General features: G+C 50.7%; 1 pseudogene; it reads left to right on the forward strand.

Moving 5' to 3' along the window:
* The first annotated feature begins 9,919 nt into the window (after positions 1–9,919).
* LOC146782802 (uncharacterized) lies at positions 9,920–11,984 on the forward strand (annotated as a pseudogene).
* Positions 11,985–14,721: the final 2,737 nt, after the last annotated feature.

The following is a 14,721-nucleotide window of genomic DNA, read 5'->3' on the forward strand; positions in this document are numbered from 1 at the left end:
CCGGACCTCCAGTGCGCCTGGATCGCTCGAACAAGGGCCGAGTGCAACAAAAAGTCGCCGCGGGGAATCCCGAAGCGATCAATGAGCTCCTGGAATGGCAAGAGCGTCCCGTCCTCGTAGAGATCACCGATGAGCTGTAGGCCGGCGTCCTCCCAGGTTGCCAGCCGCGACCAATCACCCCCATGGGGCAAAGCCGTTAGCATCCCCAGCGGTATTTCGGGTGCATACGGTGTTCGCTGGTGGCCCCGGGCGTGAGCCCGGTTCCAGCACAGGCGAACAGTCCGCTCCTCCATGGACAAGTCCTGCAAGGCCAATCGTTGCCTCATCACTATGAAGGAGATAACATGCCTGGCCATACCCGTTCCCCTCCTGTCCTCGGGGCCCCGGAACTCCCGAGCGATCTCCTGGGTGAAGGTCTGGAGCTGCGCCGCTAAGTAATATTTTTCGAAGTCCGGCGCCGCAAGCCCACCCTCCTCCTTCGGCCTCATCAGGGTCTTGAGGGCCACCCGCCGGCGGCCCGAGCCCCAAAGGAATCCGACTATCATGGACCGTAATAGTCGAAACGTGGTCGGTGGGATCCAGATCGGTAGTGTCCGGAAATAATATAACAGCCGGGGGAGCGCCACCATTTTAAGCAGAGCGATCCGCCCTGCCACCGAGAGCGGCAGCGTGGCCCAAAAGCCCATACTGCCTCGCAGTGCCCGGATGCCCCGGGCAATGTTCCCATCAAGGAGGCCAGAAGGTTCGTGGTAGACATACACCCCTAGATATTTGAAGCAGTCGGGTTCCCATCTAATCTCCCTACTCAAGGCAGGTGTAGGGGTGCCCCTGCGAATCGGGAAAAGACATGTCTTAGTCCAATTCACTCGAAGGCCCGAGACCTCCCCAAACTCCGTGAGCGCCGTCGCAGCTCCACGTAGGGCAGCAAGCGGGTCTTCCAGGAAGAGCAACAGGTCGTCTGCGTATAGGGAGACGTAGTGCGGGCCCGACAGGGTCCACAGGCCCGCGTAATGGGCTCCCGACCGGAGATGCAACGCAAGAGGCTCCACCGCCAGCGCAAAGAGCAGTGGGGAGAGCGAGCAGCCCTGCCTCGTGCCCCATTCCACCGGGTATCGTGAGGAAATCAGCGGTCCCGCCCGAACCCTGGCTGACGCCGAGGCGTACAGCACCCTGGTCCAGCTGACGAAACCCTCTCCGAGGCCGAACCTCCGCAACACAGTGCAGAGGTAGTCCCATTCCAGGCTATCAAAGGCCTTCTCTAAGTCCACTGATAGGACAACCGGGCATGGGGCGTCCACAAGCGGTTCCCCAAGCAAGCGGCACAACCTGCGAATGTTCATGGTCGTGTTACGCCTGGGGATAAAGCCAGCCTGGTCCTCATGCACTAAAGAACTCATGTGCCCAAGCAGCCTCGTGGCCAAGATGCTGCTAAGTATTTTATAATCCACCGTCAGCATCGATAAGGGACGGTAGGAGCCCGGATCGGATGAGTCCCTGTCGGGCTTGAGGAGCGGGACCACCAATGCCTCACACATCGAGCCTGGAAGGCGCCCCAGCCTCCTCGCCTCTCTGTATACCACCAACAACCTAGGGGCTAGGAGATCGGCATAAGCCGCATAGAACTCTACAGGAAGCCCGTCCAGGCCCGGGGTCTTATTTCTCGCCATCTTTTTAATGGCGCTACGGATCTCTCCCAGTTCTATGTCGGCCCCCAAGGTTTTAGCCACCTCCTGCTCCATTGCTGGAATCTCTAGGGGCCGCAAATAATTATCTAGCAGGGCAGGGTCTCGGACAGAGCGACTGCGGTACAAGCGCTCATAATATTGCCGGTAGCAGCTCAAAATCGCAGGCTGAGTATACACCTGGGTTCCGTCTGCCCTACGCATGGACGTCGTCAGTGAAGTCTGCCGCGCAGGGTTGGCCAGCCACGCTAACAGCGCGCCCGACCTATCCCCCTCCGCGATGGACCGAACCGTATAGGCTTTATAGTCAAAACAGCGGAGCCGTTCGACCTCTGCTGCCACCGCCTCCCTCGCCTCCGCCGTGCGCGCCTGTAAGTCTGGGTGCCCTGGGCGGCGTAATTCCAGCTCGCGGAGTTTCCGATCCGCTGTCTCCAGGTCCGCGAGGATAACTCGCCGCACACCGACCTGTTTAGATATGCAGTACCCTCTCACCACCACCTTAAAAGCGTCCCACTCTAGCGCTCTCGTGCTCGCGGTGCCACCGTTGGACGCAAAGTACTCCGAGATCGTGTCACCCAGGTCCGCCTTGAAGACACTGTCCTCAAGGGTCTCGGGACGTAATTTCCAGGTGGGCACCGCCGGCACCCCAGGAAACCAGCGAAGGTCCAACAGGAGGGGGTTATGATCAGAAATGGTTCTGGTCAAATATTCAGACCGGACCGCCGCCGAAACCAATTTGGGCGAACCAAGAAAGCAGTCCAATCGAACGTGCAATTCATGGAGGCTCGAGAAGTAGGAGTAGTCCCTAGTTGTGGGGTGTTGCGCCCTCCAAATGTCCGCTAGGCCCCAGTGAGTCTGCCAGTCCCGACGGTCCCTAGCCAGACGACGAACCGGAGAATCAGGGAGGGGTGGGTGCGAGCGGTCATTGTCTACATCCACTACGGAATTGAAATCTCCACCCAGCAGGATGGGCCCGGAGAGGCAGTGGGCCAACGAGCCCGATAACCTGGAAAGGAAGGCAGTCTGGTCGACATTAGGAGCATACACACAGCAAACGTTTAGGTCTCTCCCTCCCAAAGTCCCCGAAATGGCCACATAGCGCCCCTCTGGATCTATCACTGAGTTCGTGACCTGGAAGGGGACCCCAGCTCTAACCCAGATCAGCGCCCCTCTGGCATACGCGGAGTACGAGGTGCAAAAGACCTGCCCCCTCCATCTACGCTGTAGCGCCGCCCCTTCCGCCTTGTTCAGATGGGTTTCCTGCAGCAGCGCCATTTGTATCCCCCTACGCACTAAATAAGCGTGGACCTTGTGACGCCTGGACATTGTATGAAGCCCCCGTACGTTCCAAGTAACACATTTCAGATTGGCAATCTCAGCCATTGTCCCATATCAGTCTCGCAAAGTCTCCCCAGCTGGGTCCCAACCATAAAAGGACATCGATCCTCATAGCACTGATGGCGGCCATTGTCCCCAAACAAAACTGAACAACCCAAATATTAATTAACTCCCCATCCACCCTCCCCAGAACAGGACCCAAATAGCACCATCTAGTTCCCATCCAAACCACACTCCCCAACCACCCACTACACCTTACTAATCCTGCAGTCGCCACCACAGGAAGGCCTTAAGGGCCAGGTGCGGGCCGGACGGAGGCAATGGGCCCTCGTCGCCCAGGCCACCAGGACTAAAGCAAGCCCACAACAGTGTCACGAAAAGACCCCCTGGGGGCCAGTCCAGGGCACCCCGCCCATCCTACCCCGGTAGACAACCACTCTTACCGTCCCCCGCCATCCCCCCGCCGGGCCCCCACCCAAACTGAAGAAGCACACCCAGTTACCCCTGTCCATCCAGTATGTCCTCCACCGATTGTGGTGTGATCTCCGGCGTATGGCCACTGTCCGGTACAGATCCCTCGGAGTCCGTTGAGCCCCCCTCGTCATCCGGGATCCCCTCCTCCGCCGTGGCATCGTCCCGTGACCCAGACAGCGCCGTCAGCACCTCCAGCACTCCCCTCCGCTCCGCCGATGTCTCCACAGTTGAGGGACCCCCCGATCGGCCTCCGCGACCTCTAGTCCTCCTGGATCTCCGCCTCTGTCCCGGCTCTGCCATCCGTCTAGGCGAAGAGCCGGATCCACCTTTCCCCGCTCTATAGAGTTCGAGCCAGTGACAAGCGTCCTCTGGGGTGTCGAAGAACTGGGTTTTGTCATCGACAATTACGCGGAGTCTCGCCGGGTAGAAGAGCGAGTACTGGATACCCTCACTCCGGAGCTCGCGCTTGACCGCCAGGAAGGAAAACCGTCTGCGTTGGGTTTCATAGGTGTAATCCGGGAAGATGTTCACCTGACTATTCGCCACTTTGAATGGTCCATTGTGTCTGGCGGCATTGAGGATCAGGTCCCTATCCCTGAAGTGCAGCAACCGCGCCACCACCGGCCGCGGGGCACGGCCCTGCTGCGGCGGCCCCGCCGGGACTCTATGGGCACGCTCCAGAGTGTAAAAGGAGGACAAACCCTCCGGGGCCACCGTGTCTCGGAGCCAGGCCTCCAGATACGCCACCATGTCGCCATCCTCGACCTTTTCCGGCAGGCCAACCACACGAATGTTGTTCCTCCTGTTGCGGCCTTCTGCATCCTCCGCTCTCTGCTCGAGGACCGTGATCCGGGATAAAGCCTCCTTCATTTCCGCGGCCAGGGTGCGCTGCGCCGGCTCCAAGGTTTTCACCGAGCCCTCCACTTCCTTGACCCGGTCCGACAGTTTGCCGTGGTCCGCTCTAAGGAGACCCAGGCTCGTCGCCACCTGGGCAATGTCCTGCTGGAGGGCCGAGCGCGTGGTCGCTATCGCCTCCAAAACACGGTCGAATTGCTGCTGCAGAGGTGCACCACCGGCCTCCTCTGGACCTCCGCGTTCCTCCTTGTCCTGGGTCTCCAAGTCCGAGACGACCGGGGCAGTCCCCTTGGCACCTCTAGGTTTCCCCATGTCGCCGGCCGTTCTCCGCCCGGGTCCCGGGGCAGGCGTCCCCGAGTGTCGGCACCGGCTACGACTCCTTCGGGTGCTAGGCCTCAGGTCAAGTGCCGGAGATCTCCGTCTCCAAGGCCCGTTGGATCGTCCCAGCCGCGGTCCGTGCCACCACCTTGCCGTCCGGGGGCACCGTGGAGGAGGCGGGGACAATCGTCGCCGGGCCGGGCAGGCCCACACGGCCGACCGAGTGTCACCAGCTCTACCGGACGACTCGCGGTTCCAAAGGGTTGCGCCTCCCATGGGAGTGGGTCAGCCAGGAGAAAGTAGCCAAGTACGATGCAGGGAGTGGGGCCACCGTCGGGATCTCCAGTTGTCCCAACGTGGGCTCCGCTATGGTGTGGGCATCCGTTCATCCGATTGCAATCCCCAGTAGAAGAGACCACTCTGACCGATGTCCAGTTTCAATCCCCACCGGGAGACCACCGAGCAGGGGGGCGCCCCGCCGCCAGCGACGATCCTCCAGTCTATCGGATCCGGCCACGGGGACAAAGAAGTCCGGGCGCCATGTTGGGTCACACTCCGCAGTTCCCTTAACTGCGATTTGCACCGGGTCACCGCTCGTGCCGATCACGCTGGGGGCCCCGGCAGGTCTCCGTTGGGCCGGTCGCCAAAACATGGGGGTCGGGGTGCCCCGTAGCCGCCGATTTACAGGATAATCACGGGCTCAGTCCCGGAGCCGAGCTCTCAGGCGACCATCGCCATCGGCGCCCAAGCCACGCCCCCCCTTGTGTCATCATCATAATGACGTTTTTAGTATACGCCTCTATGCACGCCTATTGTAACGCCTTTTTATTACGTATGTGTATTCTTATCTCTCTTCTCAGCTGTTACGCCTCCTGCATCTGTCTTTATTGTAATACATTTACTATATATACTATAACCTGTCAATAATGTATTGCTGATCCCTTCCTGAACCTTCGTGGTGACGGAACTCGATTGCCTGGTTCGAACCATCATTCCTTTGTAAGGAATAAATTCCCTTTTATAACCTCAAATACCACGGATTCTGCCTCTTATTTTTCGGAGTTATTCTTACTAGACTTTTACCGCATAAAAATAGTACAGGTAATTTAAATATTTACCACAGAAGGGTCCCTTACCCAGAGCCAGAGTCTTTAAGCCTGACAGCATGGCTTCTGAAGACTTTGGATTCGGATACCTAAAGTTACCGGAAAGGCAAATGGCGGTCCCAAGAGAGGCAAGAACACCAACAAAACAAGAAAGTGTTATATAGCTAAATGAAAAAGATACTGTGGTGTCCTAAAGAAGGATTATTACAAAAAGATCACTAGAAATAAAACACTGCTAAAGTACTTAACAAGCTGTAGGAAGCAGGCTCTCTATATAGTGTACTAAAACGAAGTACACTGTGCAGACAGTCCAGTGGGTCCCCAATTGGTTTACAGAGGCAAAAGTAGGTAGTGCCAACGCTTTATTTGTGGTAGTGTGGGTGAGCAGTTAGGCTTATCAGAGGGTAGTGCTAAGCATTTGTTGTACATTCAGAGGCAATAAATAAAACACACACAAAGAATAAATCTGAGACCAATTTAGAAACAAAATTCCTTTTTATATATATATATTTTCAAACCAAGAACTACTGTCAAAAGGTAAGTTCTGTATTTCTTATGAATTTTCAAAGCTAAGCAAGCAGTTCAAAGTCGTGTGCAATTACACACCATACAATCCTATGAGAGGAAAAAGAAGGTAGTTAAAGCACACAGTAGAGACATTTGTAGAGGTTTACCTTCCGGTTTAAGGTAGCAGGAAGCCATGGTTCAATGGTCTACCAGCAGTTCATTTTGTGCTTCCCGAATGTCGCCGGGAGCAGGGTGTTCGTGGAGTTGGTAGCTGGCGTGCTAGAGAGAAGGGGGGTGGGGTCCTCTTATGTCAGACTGCACAGGGGGACTTGCTGGCGAGTCAGAGAGTTTCCAAACGGGGACTAGGATCGCAAGGACCTTAGGGACAAGAGAGCTCAGCCGGTTCGTTGTTACCCAGGCAGGGTGGTCTGGGTGCAGAGCAGGTAGTTTGGCCAGCCTGGGTGCGTAAAGATGCTCCTTACGATCAGAGGCCACCAGCTAGCAGGGGCAAATCCAGGGCTGCTGGGCCACTCTCAAAATAGGTCTCAGGGGTTGTGATGTCCCTCGGCGGCTGCTGGGCTCTGGTACAGTTGGAGTCCCGACTGGACTCTTCAACGACGGTCTTGGTTGAATGGCATTCGGTACCCCGGAGGTTGGTACTGTACGGCATCCATCGGTCCTGGTCCCTCCACACTCAATAGGGAGACAGATCTGACCTTCCACAGCACGACTACCTTTTCCTGGTCGGCTGCTGCGCAGCTCGGGCTGGGGAAAAGCAAATTAGTGGACCAGACTATGCGGTTTCAGTGCCTACAGTCTGCAGGGGAGTAGCTCCTCTACTCCAAGGGAATTCTTAGGCAGTTTGCAAAGGCTGGTAGTCCTCTAGAGTTCTTAGAGGGCACACAGCAGCAGGATGAGACAGTTTACCTCAATTGTAGAGTCTTGAAGCGGCAGGCAGGGGTTCCCGCCAAAACTCTGCAGCAGGCACTTAGTTATCGGGTTCAGTAGATCTTCTTTGTCATTTCGTTTTTAGGTCAGTCAAATCTGAAATTCTGGGTCGAGGGTTGCCACCTAAATACTCAATTTAGTGGCAATAAGGGTAGTGTCAGGTAGTAGCCAATGGGCTACCTACCTTAGAGCGATTACCCCGACCCTAATGAACAAGTTACTTACCTTCGGTAACGCTTTTTCTGGTGGATACAGTATCTGCCTGTGGATTCCTCACCTTGTGAATATCCCCTGCGCCAGCAACATTCGGAAACTTTTGTAGCAGTCCACGCCGATGAGGTGGAAGACGACGTCACAGAGACACGGCTCCGCTCGCGACTCCGCTGTCGTCACCAGCTCCATAAGAAGACCTCGTCGGCGTGATGACGTCAGTTCCGCCCGTTTTTCCGTGCCTTCGAGGCACACTGACGGACTGACAGCAATATATACACACAGTATACACAATACATAATATACAATGCAGCACTCACAGTGTGAAGATAATATAGGAAGGCAAAATAAATAACACACTGCCTTTGACAGTAACAAATATATTTTGGAACACCATCATCAGAATAGTAGGTATACAAGGGTGGACAACGGGGAGGCGGGTGGGTCAGTGAGGAATCCACAGGCAGATACTGTATCCACCAGAAAAAGGGTTACAGAAGGTAAGTAACTTGTTCTTCTGATGGATACATCTGCCAGTGGATTCCTCACCTTGTGAAAAGATTCCCACAGCAGTCCCACTCCCGGAGGAGGGTGTCCACCCTTCTATACCAGAAAGTCCTGAAGGACGGAACAAGCAAAGTGTCCGTCCCTCCGCACCTCGGTGTCTAAGCAGTAATGCTTCGCAAAAGTGTGGAGGGAGGCCAAAGTTGCCGCTCTACAAATGTCCTCCACAGGAACACCTCTAGACAAGGCAGACATGGAAGACTTAGCCCTAGTTGACTGAGCTCTTAAACCCTTTGGAGGTTCCTTACCGGCCAAAGAGTAGCATATCTTGATGCACAAGACAATCCATCTGGAAAGGGTGCGCTTGTGCACCGCTCTGCTCTTCCTGCAGCCAACAAAGCCCACGAAGAGCTGGTCGTCAACTCAAAAGTCCTTAGTCCTGTCAAGGTAGAAGATAACCGCCCTCTAAGGGTCCAGGCAGTGAAGCCGCTCCTCCTCCTTGGAAGGGTGAGGGGGAGGATAAAAGGTAGGAAGGGTAATGGATTGCCCCAGATGGAAAGGAGTTACCACCTTTGGCAGAAAAACAGCCCTGGTCCTGAGTACCATTCTTTCAGTACGGGGGTTTTGAACTTAGAGCTTGAAGCTCACTTACCCTCCTTGCCGAGATGATCGCAATGAGAAAAACCGTCTTGAAAGACAACAGTCTCAAGGGACACTTGTGTAAGGGCTCGAAGGGAGAACCCATCAGATAAGTTAAGATGAGATTTAAGTCCCATTGAGGCACAATAAAAGGAGTTGGAGGAAACTTGTTTGTAAGGCCCTTCAGAAACCGGTAAACAGGCGATTAAAAAAATTATGGTTGATCCGGCAAACAAAGGAATGCGGACAAGGCTGAAAGATATCTCTTTACAGTGGCTACAGCAAAACCCTGCTGAGCAGGAGAAAGGGCAAACTGAAGAATATCAGATAAACGAGCCCTCAAAGGATCAATTGACTTCTCCCCACCCCAGAGCACAAATTTAGACCACCTAAAGGAATAGATAATTTGGTGGAATGACGTCTGGCAGACAAAATTACATCTACCACATCTGGCGGGAGAGAAAAAGAATTCAGGTTGCCCCGTTCAATCTCCAGGCATGAAGGTGTAAGCTCTAGAGGTGGGGGTGTAGAACCTGCCCCTCCGACTGCGAGAGGAGGTCTGCCCTGAGAGGGAGACGGAGCGGAGGGCACGAGGAGAGGTGGAGAAGATCTGTATACCACACCCTTCTTGGCCAATCCGGGGCGATCAATATGACTTGGGCCCGGTCTTGGCGAATCTTCCTCAGAACCCGAGGAATCAAGGGGATGGGAGGAAACGCGTAAAGGAGTTGAGTGCCCCAACTTAACTGAAACGCGTCCCCCAATGCTCCCTGCATCGGATACTGGAGACTGCAGAAAGACTGGCAGTGAGCGTTCTCGTGAGTGGCAAACAGGTCCACCCGAGGAGTTCCCCACGTCCGGAAGACGTGACGAACCACCTCCGGATGAAGCCTCCACTCGTGGTCAGTGGAGAACTGCCGACTGAGACCGTCTGCACGTACGTTCAGAACCCCGGCCAGATGATTTGCCATTAGACAAATCTGATGATCCTGAGCCCAGGACCAGAGACGCAGAGCCTCTCTGCAAAGACAATGAGACCCCACTCCTCCCTGCTTGTTGACATACCACATTGCGGTAGTGTTGTCCGTCAGGACTTGAACCGACTGACCGCGAAGGAAAGGGAGAAGGCCTTGAGCGCCAAACGAATCATCCATAATTCCAGAAGGTTGATGTGAAGCAACCTATCCTCTGGAGACCAAAGACCCTTGATCTCCAGATCCCCCAGATGCGCACCCCACCCCAAGGTGGATGCATCCGTTATTACTGTGGCCACCGATGGAGGTAGATGGAAGGGCTTCCCTTGAACTCTAGTGTACACAAAAAACTTTTATCCGTACCTGGAAGGACAGCAAATTTAACAGACCCTTCCCAGTAACTCACAGCACAGCTACTGTGATGAAAGTACAAGGACATAAGCCATGGTACCATCTGAGGGACATTCGCCTGGCGCCGACCTTGCCATCTATCCTTTCGGACACCGAGCAGGAAAAAGAGGGAGGAGAACAGGAGAAGCAACCAGAGTAAAGCCTCCCTCCAAAGCTTCAGCTTCAACAGACACTTATTTTAAGATATGTACTTTTCTTTTATTTTTCCTCCTCGGTGCGTTAATATTGATGATGATAGCCCTAGTCTATTTCGATTTTTTTCTCTACATTAGATATTATGCGCATGCGTAGAAGTGAAAATGATACTGATCATCACCCTCTTCATAATGCTCTGCTTGAAAATAGTTGGTACCAGCACATGCATAGTATAGGCCAATCTACAACTAATACCAGTTGTTATGTATGCTTCCTTATTCCCCATGCCACTGCGGTAGATAGATTGCATCACCCCAAGGAGGTACCCCCGAATGTTACGCACTATCTTTTGCACCTCTTTTTATGTAGAATCAAAGCACAGCTACAACCAATGCATGTTAGTCCAGCAACGTCTTGAGTCAATACAACCTTAATTGATACCACCCAGGGGTCCTACAAATTCTGACAGAAAATGAAGATATAGTGAAGTAAGTATCAAGAAGGAAGAAAGCAGGACAGAAAAGAAACTATGCAGTTTAGGAAAAATGGATATTACAGCGGAGACTTTTAGGAAAGTCTAACCCATCATCCGAATGTAGTGACTATTCAGCCAAACCTCTGCCCCAGCTAGGCCAGTACTCAATGTTACAGGATCAGTATTTGTCAATGATAAATGGCACACTGGTGCCACATTCAAATGTAGAGATATATTATTGTGGAATGGCACAAAACAAATAACCCTTTCAAATTTGATATGGTAGTAGGACAATGTCAGCAAATATGGGATGCAAACATACAGAGATATACCTGGACAGGACTAACACACACCCTAGGGTAGCAATACAATTAACACAGTTTTCTCTTTGTTTTAGAGGAAATGTGACTGTAAAGGTGAGAAGAAACCTCAACTGCAATACCACCATGGACAACACCGGCATGCATGGGGGCACCTCCAGCCTAATGGGCCACTTTTGTCAGTGTGGGGCCCGGCTCCACCTACAGCTGCCCACGAACTGGAGTGGTCTCTGCGCCCTGGTCACACTGAACACCCCCTCCCTGATACCAGGAGTGGAAATTAAGACATTGCATGACCATCCCATGAGCCGTCCAACGACCCAGCTGCATCACCATGTGAAGAAACGATATGCGGAGTACTTTGGCACCACAACCTGGAAAGATGTTTCGCAAGAATACAGACTTTTTAATGATGCCCAGCTATTCTTTGGCAGCATTACACCATTGTTTCAGGCAAAAGCAACCTCCCGCTGGCTCCAGATCACAAGATGGGAGCTAAGGAAGGCCATAAATGCCACAGAAGATGGCTTCAATGCCATAAATGAAGAACTACTTGCCCTTAGATTAATGGTGATGCAGCATAGATACATTCTAGATTTAATGACGGCCATGGAGGAGGGTAGATTGGATCCGCCTTCTGCATGTATGTGCCAGCCAATGATGCAGACAATAGGACTTTGACCAGGGCCATTCGGATATTGCACGATCTCCCATAGAAGATGGTCGAAGAAGGGGGTGCTCCGGATGAGTGGTTCAAGGGCTGGTTCAATTGGGTGCCGTCTTGGATGTCGGGGTTGTTCAAGGCCTTGTTGCCTCTAATTGTTGTATTGCTTTTGATGTGCCTTGTATTTAAGGTGATACTAGCCTGTTGCAAAAAAAGGACAGCTAGCGTAGTAGGAGCATTCTTGGTCAGGAAAAGCACCACAGATGTCTTAGAACAGACTGGTATATACGAGGAGATTCCCTTTGAGGATGGGAGATTAGGAGAAGTAGTTGAAGAATCAACTAGAGGGGGGAATGATATAGGGAAAAATAGGATCCATTTTGTGCAAACACACACAGAGTTCTGTGCAGAAGTTCCAAGTTAAAAGCAGCTTTGGGCCTCAGTAGATATACAGGCCCAGGCCTCTGCACGAGAGATAGGTCAGATAATAGCATGTTACGACGGAAAAATGAGTTTAGCTGAATTTATCAGGTCACACAGTTTGTTGAAAGGTCAGGAAATGGCCTGCAGTCACAAAGATAAGCTACTGCAAATCAGATCTTCTTGCAGACTCAGGCAACCGGTAGTGTTTTAAATGTTGGAACCACAAACCACAAGCCCATCTGCTAGCGAGACTGAGCTGGAAGGCGTCAATCATGTCTTTTGCAATCGTGTTACTAAGGCATGCACACATAGATTAGGCACGCAGACAGGATGGACTGGCCCAGGTGCAAGCCTTGCCACTGCTCATAATGACATGGGTGTTGCTTCAGTTGAAAACCACATGTCACACTTACACGATGCTAGGCATGATGGATGAAACCAGAGGTCAGATAAGCAAGGCCAAAATGTGTTAGGCAAAAATATAACCACTTGCTCCACAGGAAAACAGATGTTTGTCAAAAGAATGAGACTAGGAAAACCACCAAGGAGGTTTCGCCAACATGAGATGCGAGGGCCATGTGGCCCATATTTATATTGGCTTTGTTTTCAGGAAATTGTTATAACTGCTGATTTTAATCTACTCATTTGTGACGTAAATCCTATACTTGTAACTTTTTTCTCTTGTGGTTTTAGAGTATAAAAGCCACTGTTCGTTGGACATCAGACTCCAGTCTCTGCTGAGCTTGGCTGACCTCCCCAGCTGATTAATGCATTAAACCATATTGTATTGTCAACCTGCTCCTGTGTTATTCTTAGAGATCTTTTCCCTTCAACAGAGGTCTTCCCTTAGTCTTGAAGGTGTTGACAGGAGTTCTTTTTGAAACCTTAACTTCAGTAGATTTAAAATATTTAAATATGAAGGTCTTTTTTTTTGGTGCTAATTACATCAGGTAGGATTAGGGAACGTGGAGCCCTTTTATGCCATTCCTCTTTTATTAACATGTAGGCGGATCGGGTAATGACAAGACCTCATACTATGAGAACAAGAGATTTTATTATCTTCTCTCATTTCTGAGGAGGATAAACCTTTACAGTGCTTGAGTGTCAAACATGCTTTTCTATTTATCTTGAAGGCTCTAGGTCATACAGGAAGCCTGAGCATTTATTTCTAACCTTTTGTGGCTCAAATCAGGGTCAGAACGCATTGAACATATTTTATGGTTTGTTCTGCTATTATTATGGCTGCACTCTTTTTGAGGTTTCTATTTCTGAGGGAATACAGGGTAGATCTACCAGAGGAGTTGCTACTTCCTGGACAGAGGTCCTGAGGTCCCTTTAAGTGAAATATGTGGAGTTGCAACTTGGGCTTCTTCAGATATTTGTGTTAAACATTACCATATTCAGAATGGAGAGAAATTATTTTGGCAAATGGGTTTCTGAATTCAGCAGTTTATTCCTGCAACACTTTCATTTTGTACACTAATTAGAGAGTATTGCATACTTTAGTGTGTTGTGTATGGTCAATGCATCAACTGAAGCCATTCTCAAAAGTAATGAATGGGACAAGGACAAAGGAACATGAGGCTCGGTTAACTATTGGTAATCTTCATTTTCCTTAGTATGGCGAGTCCTCGTCGCAGTCATTAGGAGCCACCCACCCTCCATGTTATAGTGGTCTTTATTTCACTTGGTATCAGCAGAAGTTGAAGAGGGATAGCAATTCCTTATAGCACCCTGAGTAGCACCCTAAGAGTGGGTAGTCTTTAAGCACTTCCTCTTTCTTTCTTAGGGGAAGCCTCTCCTAAAAGTAATGACCGTGCCAAAGACTCTCAGGACTGACAATAATAAAAGTAACCGAGCAGTACTCACTCACAACGCCACTGTAGCAGTAGGCACAGCTTCTGGTTTGTTACTGTAAATACCCAGAGCGCCACCTGTGTTAGATGCCATGTGGACCTTCACTGTTTTCTTGGTAACATGTTTTGGTTAAATTAAGTTTTACGAGTATAAATTAAGTTTTACGACTTTATCATGGAGTCAAACATCATCACGTGATGTAATTTCCTGAACACATCAATAATCCGACACCATCGCATTAAAAACAGGCTTTTCAATAAAAATGTCACTTAGAATACAAAGAGGGAGACCAAAAATGCAGTAGCAGCATTCCAGCTGCAAAAAGACCGGAACAAAATGTTAACAAGTAGGGAAAAGTTTTTTATTCGTTATGTGTATCTGTAACATGGAACCAAAAGATACATTTTATGATTAATCCTGGAGCAGGGGTAGCTTTATAAAAAAAAAACGTGTCTGGATTGAGCACATTAAAATCATAGTTCACAACTGGTTTCCTTTTATTGGGATTGCTGTTCCTAGCTTTATTTTTAGGTACTTTACAGGAAATGTCTCACAACGTCTAAAATGTGATATTATTATTTGATCGTTCTGGATATATGAATTTTGTGTCTGATAAATATTTAAACTAAATGATGTGAAAATAAATCGTTTAACATACTATTCACGTTGGATATGTTGACGTGAATATTTGATTACTCGACATTCATATTTCTTCCAATCAAGAGAGAGTGCAGCAGTAAGCTGATGCAAACGTTTAATTCATTTACTGTCTTTCTGCCTGAACACATCTTCAAGCATACATGCCAGTAGACTCAAATTTTTAAGGCAAACGCTTTATTTCGGACGTCTCCTTCCTGAAACTGTCTCTGCTTCAATAAAAG

The sequence above is a fragment of the Triturus cristatus genome, chromosome 12 (assembly GCF_964204655.1).
Source record: "Triturus cristatus chromosome 12, aTriCri1.1, whole genome shotgun sequence".
Taxonomy (NCBI): domain Eukaryota; kingdom Metazoa; phylum Chordata; class Amphibia; order Caudata; family Salamandridae; genus Triturus; species Triturus cristatus.